Source organism: Rousettus aegyptiacus, unplaced genomic scaffold (genome assembly GCF_014176215.1).
Source record: "Rousettus aegyptiacus isolate mRouAeg1 unplaced genomic scaffold, mRouAeg1.p scaffold_m13_p_4, whole genome shotgun sequence".
In the NCBI taxonomy this organism is placed as follows: domain Eukaryota; kingdom Metazoa; phylum Chordata; class Mammalia; order Chiroptera; family Pteropodidae; genus Rousettus; species Rousettus aegyptiacus.
In genome coordinates this window covers 99,069,448-99,075,952 of record NW_023416307.1, presented here as the reverse complement: position 1 = coordinate 99,075,952, position 6,505 = coordinate 99,069,448, and the positions used below count along the sequence as shown (strand labels likewise).

At 40.3% G+C, this 6,505-nt stretch overlaps 1 pseudogene; it reads right to left on the bottom strand.

Moving 5' to 3' along the window:
* Positions 1-1,126: 1,126 nt before the first annotated feature.
* Positions 1,127-1,245, bottom strand: LOC118602751 (annotated as a pseudogene).
* Between the last annotated feature and the right edge of the window lie 5,260 nt (positions 1,246-6,505).

Below are 6,505 nucleotides of genomic sequence, written 5' to 3'. Positions count from 1 at the left end.
TTATTTTTGCTCTGATCTTTATTATTTCCTTTCTTCTACTCACTTTGGGCTTTGTATGTTCTTTTTCTAGTTTCATTAGGTATAAAGTTTATTTATTAGGTGATTGTTTATTTGAGATTTTTATTGTTTCTTGAGAAAAGCCTGTATTGCTATGAATTTCCCTCTTAGAACTGCTTTCGCTGTGTACAATATGTGATCTATCTTGGGGAATGCTCCATGTGCACTTGAAAACAATGTATATCCTGCTGCTTTTGTTTTAAATGTTTTAAAAGTATCAATTAAATTTATCTTATCTATGTGTCATTTAAGGCCACTGTTTCCTTGTTCAATTCCCCTACTATTACTGTATTACTGTTGACTTTCCTTTTATGTCCATCAATATTTGCTTTATATATTTTGATGCTCTTAACGTTGGATGTGTGATGTTTATGAGAGTTATGTCCTCTAGTTGGATTGATCCCTTTATATTTATGAAATGCCCTTGTCTTTTGGTATATTCTTTGTTTTAAAATCTATTTTGTTTGATGTAGGTATTGCTACCCCAGATTTTTTCATTTTTATTTGCATGAAATATCTTTTTCCATCTGTTTACTTTCAGTCTCTGCGTGTCTATCTGAAGTGTGTTTCTTGTAGACAGCACATGCATGGGTTTTGTTTTTTTGATCCATTTAGCCACCTTACATCTTGTGATCAGTACATTTAGTGAATTTACATCAAAAGCAGTTATTGACAGGTGTGTAGTTTTTGCCATTTTGTTGTTTTGTAATTGTTCTTATAGTTCTTTCCTGTTCCCTTTTTATTCTCTTGCTCTCTTCTCTTGTATGTTGGTGACATTTCTGTCATGTTGTATTTGGATTCCTTTTTCCTTATTTCTTGTCTATTTCTTTGCAGATTTTTGGTTTGTGGTTACAATGTGTTTTGTATACATCAGGCTCTGTTTATAGCAGTCTGTTTTAAGTTCTTGGTCACTTAACTTTTCCTACATTCAAAAATCAGTATAATTTTTACTCACCCCTCCATGTCTATGTTTTTATCATTGTTTTTTGACTTCTTTTGTTTGTGTGTGGTTCTTTTTTATTTTTTAACATTTATTAATAATAATAATAATTATTATTATTATTTTTAATGCCAACAGCACCTGATATTCCTAAGTGGTCTCCCATCCAAGTACTAACCAGTTCCGATCCTGCTTATCTTCCGAGAGCAGATGAGATCAGGCATGTTCAGGGCAGCATGGCCATTGACTGTGTTTCTGTGTATCCTTTGATTAATGGTTGTAATTCATATACTCTTTCTACTTTTGTCTTTTTACCTTTGCTCTAGTTTTATAGTTGGTCAATTCACTGCTTTTTAAGTGTCTGCCTTTGTCGGGTAGCATTTTTTTCTTTTCTATATTTTCTTATTTACATTTTTTGGTGTTTTCTTTTCTACTTAGTGAAGTCTCTTTAACATTTCTTGTAATACTGGTTTAGTGGTGATGAACTTCTTTAGCTTTACCTTGCCTGGGAAACTCTTTATCTCTCCTTTAATTCTAAATGATAGTCTTGCTGGATAGAACAATCTAGATCATAGGTCTTTGCTTTTCATCACTTTGAATATTTTGTGCTATTCCCTTCTGGTCTGAAAAGTTCCTCTTGAGAAGTCAGCTGACAGTCTTATGGGCATGGCCTCGTACACAACAAACTGCTTTTCTCTTGCTGCTTTTCAGATTCTCTCTTTGTCTTTAACATTTGACATTTTAATTATGATCTGTCTTGGTGTGGGCTTCTTTGTGTTCATCTTATTTGGGATTTTCTGTGCTTCCTGGACTTTTTATATGGTTTTTTATCTCTTTATTGAGGTTCTCAATGAGTTCATTTATTCTACTCCTAAGTTCATTGAGCATCCTTCTAACCAGTGCTTTGAACTCCATATCGAGTAGCTAGTTTGTCTCCATTTTGTTTAGTTCTTTTTCTGAAGTTTTGTCTCATTCTTTCACTCAGGACATTTTTCTTTTTCTCCTCTTGGGACTGACATTTTGGCTGATTCCCTTTGATTGTTTCTACATATTAAGTAAATGTTCTATGTCTCCCAGTCTTAGTAGAGGAGCCTTATTTAGTAGGTGTCCTGTGAAGCCCAGTGGCACAGTCTCCATGTTCCTCTGAGCTGGGTCCTTCAGGGATAATCTTTGTTTGGCTTGTATGTGCCTTTCAGCTGGAGTACTACCTTAGTTACTGTTGGCAGCTGCCCTGAGCCCCAGCCCTCCAGTCCTCACCTTCAGGCTTACTGGCTATGATGCTTGGGCATGACTACAGAGGATGAGCTTTTTTGGAAGGTTGATCTTACAGAGTTGGAGCCTTTTTATCAGGGCTCTGGTGCTAGCTGAGTCCGTATTTCAGGTATGTTATTTGTGGAGCTGCTTGAGTGATGCTCTGGTATGATCTGAAGCTGACCATTGGGTGTGTTGGCTCTGGAGCCTCTTAGGAGGGGCTCCAGTGAAAGCCAAGGTCAGCTTCCATTTGTGCCCAGCTTGGGGTACCTGGTGGGAGCTACAAAGTGATCTGTGGTTGTTTACTGCCTATGCTGGGTTTGAAAGTGTTCGGGAGAGGCTACACTGTGAATGAAGGCTGGCTGCCACTAGTGTCAGGATTGGGATCCTTTGGTGGGCACCACACTATGTGCTGAAGCCAGCTACCACTTATATCAGGCTTGTGGTCACTTAAAGCTATATTCCAAGTCAGCACTGACCAAAGCTTATGCCAGGCTTTGTGCCACCTGATGGGAGTTACAATGTAAGTTGAGATTAGTCACCACTTCGTCATATTTGGGGCCACTTAGCAATAGGTACAGGGCACACTAAGGCCAGCTACTTCTTATTCAGGGTTTGTGGGCCTTTGAGAGATTTGGGGTAAGTACACAGCTTGAGCCAAGGCAAGCCACTTCTGTAGAGGAGCTGCTGGAAGAGGCTTCAGCCGATGTGCAAATCAGGTGGGGTGGGTTTTCAGGTAATCACCAGGATGGGGTGAATAGCATTAGCCAGGTTAAAGGGGAGCTCAGATTTGGTGCCCACCTGTGCCTGCTGGTTGAGTCTGGGGAGGGTTCAACAAACATGCAGTGGTACTTGCTAGCACTTCTGTTCAAAGAGAGAGCTGCCCTGCCCCCTGCCCCTCCAGTCCTTTCCCTGAAGCTCATCAATTCAGTTTATCCCCATATGATCCTGACATTTTTGCGATGCTGCTCCCGTAAACTTAGAGCAAGTGAGTTTGTGAGCAAACAAGTTCATGTGAGGGCTCCTTAAGAGCACACCTCCATCTTCAGCAGCTCTCTGTTCACCTGGAAGGAATCCCCACTGGTTTTCATAGCCAGATGTTATGGGGACTCCTCTTTACAGTACTGGAACCCTGGGCTCGGGAGCCCAGTGTGGGCCTGGAACCTTTTGATCTTCAAGGGGGTCCTCCATATCTCATATATTCTTCCTGATTCTTAATTGCCATACCATGGATGTGGGACCTACCTTCCCTATCTCCACCACTCCTACCAGTCTCGACATGGCTTCTTCTTTATATCCTTGGTAATAGGACTTCTGTTCAACTGGTCTTCAAGTGATTCTCAATGATGATTATTCTGTAATTTAACTGTAATTTTGATGTGATTGTAGGAGGGGGTGGGCAGTGTTTACCTACTCTGCCATCTTGATTAAAAGTGTCTTTTCCCATATTTTTCCATAATGCACACAGATTGCTTGTTTAGTAAAAATGATAAATATTTTTTAAAAAAAGGAAAGAAAATGTGATACTCTTAAATATTATAGGAGATTTTCCAGGTAAAAGAATTCTAAGCAAATTTTTCTAAAAAGCAAAGGCTTCTTCCAATAAGGTCAACCTGAATCCCTAGTTTATGTTTATTAAAAAAAAAAGGGGGGGGGTAGGATATTTCTCTATCGATAGTTGTCTAATAATCAAGAACACCTCTGTCTGTTACCTGAGGAAGACAGATATTTGCTGGGTTTCACAGGGTTTTACAAAACCCTGGTCTAGGTTGCTCTCCTGGCTCTGAAGCTGAGGCACCACCACCCCTCAGTGTATCTCAGTCTGCGTGTGGCATCTGAAGAATCAGTCTGAGACCATTTTGCCCTACCTTTCCCATCATGCCCTGGGAAGCTGGAGCCTGGCTGTCAAGGCCTAGAAAAATGAAGCCTCAGTAGCTCAGTGATTGTGGCAGATCCTGTTGGTCAAGACCAACTTATGAATAGTCTACTCAGTGTCAGCATGTACATAGGGGAGGGGGAGAGGCAAGGCAGGCTCTTCCTTTTGAGAAGCCAAAGCTACATACCCCTGGGGAGTTTGAGAAAATCCCAGCTCCTCCATCATCCAGGGCCATAGAATTCCTTCCTGTTGGATGGCAGCTATTGTAGTTTTGAATATTCCTGAATAGCCTGTGGGGGGAGAGGGGTCGCCTCGAATCATTTGAGGATCATGATGGACAAAGCTGGAGGATGCATTATCATTCCATGTGCAACAAATATAGACCCTTAGCTCCAGGCACTGCAGGAAAGTAGGCCTAGTACCTTTTTGCTCTTCTCCCATCTCCTCCTTTGTCCAGGCACCAACCTTTTTGCTTCTTGGTCTCCTTCTCTTCCAATGGCCAGCCCAAACCATCCCCTCTCCTATTCACATATATGCATCTCTCTCTATGAATCTTTAACAATTGAATTTTACCATTTGGTTGCAGGCCCGTAGGCAGAGGTTTGTTCTGATTTTTTGTTTTTAATGCATTCCTAGAAACAAAAATTCCAAACCATATTACCTAATAACTGGAAACTGAGTTCTTAGTTAGAGTATAAAAGCATCACTGCCAACCAGAATTTCATAGCTACATAATATATTAGGATTTTAAGGGAACTTGGAGACATCATCATTATCATCATCATTATCATCATCACCGTAAACATGCTAAGTAATTTTTATGTTATACAAATTATATTATCTTACTCAGTTCATGCAACAACCTCATGACGTAGGCACTGTTATCCTCATTCCCATTTTATAAAGAAATTGTACTTGAAGACATTATCTTATGGCTACATTTTAACTAAGGAAACTAGAGTTTGAACCCGGAAAGTCTGGTTTCATGGTATGAACTGTTCCCCTATTCATTACTTTCTTCCACCTACTTTTTAGAGACTAGGAACTGAGATTGCATGGGGATTGGCAGTGGGGAGAATGATGAGTGAATGGCCAAGGACAGAGTCTTCCCCCTTCTTGGCACTAGTTCTCTTTCACCAGAAAGTGAGAAGGGTAATTCCATGAGTCACAGAGGGCAGAAGGAGGCAGTGGAAATCCTAACAGTTACTTCTAACTAATTTGTATTCAAATGTTTTTTAACCATGACAACTTATGTTTAAATGAGATATTACTTGAAGTCCAATATATTATGAAGATAAAAGTGAGTTACTCTGGTTGAAAGTGGGAAGGGGCAGCCCAAACTTGAATCTTGACCCTATCATAACCTCTGAAGCTTTTCTATAGAAACCCTCGGCTTTGAAAAAGCACATTGGAAAATCATACCCTGTTGTATATTGCAAAAAATGGTCAAAATTCTTTGCAGTCTTTCCCATCAAGAGGCGGAATCCATTTCTCCATTCTTAGAATTGGAGCTAGACTTCTGACTTACTTCAACCAATAGAATACTGGAAGTAACATACTCATTACGAGTCTAGGCCTCAAGAGTCTTTGCACTCTTTTGCACTTCTCTTGGAATCCTACTACCACCACATGAGCAAGCTCAGGCTAGCCTGCTAGATGATGAGATTCTACGTGTCTCCAGTCATCCCAGCTGAGACCATGATAAGCTGACCATGCCCATCTGGGATCAGCCAAGCTGAACCCAGACTAGAGGACTGACTAGCTGAAGCTAGCCCAAATTTCTCACCTACAAAATTGTGAGCTAAGTAATTGATCTTGTTTTAACCTACTAAGTTTTGGAATGGTTTGTTATGCAGCAAAAACTAACTGATACAGTTCCCTAATAGAAGAATCTCAAAATGATGCAATGGCCTTCCTCTTAGACATCAAAATATGGGAAAACAGCAGGGCAAGGTGTCCTTCCCCAGAGCATGTTCTAACCAAGCCTTTGCTAAGTCACCTGTGCCTTAGAATGTGGTGGGCAGAGGAAACACATTTCCACATCTGTCCTAACTTCAAACAGAATTACAATCACAGAGGGGAAAAAAGACTATTATTTGACCCAGCTCCTCCATCATCCAGGGCCATAGAGTTCCTTCCTGTTGGATGGCAGCTATTGTAGAGCCTAACTTCTGTCTAGAGAATTCTGTTCAGAATTCACTTATGTGAAAAGAAGGCACATCTCTATTCCCCACAGGTACCTCCAAGTTCATGGCATTCTTTGAAACCCGGGTGAGGGAAGAAGTGATAGAGAGAAGGAGAGAAGGTCTTAAAGGTTAAGCCTAGCACATTAAAACTGCTCAGAAAATGCCAAAAAAAAAAAATCTAAATGAAAATTTTAA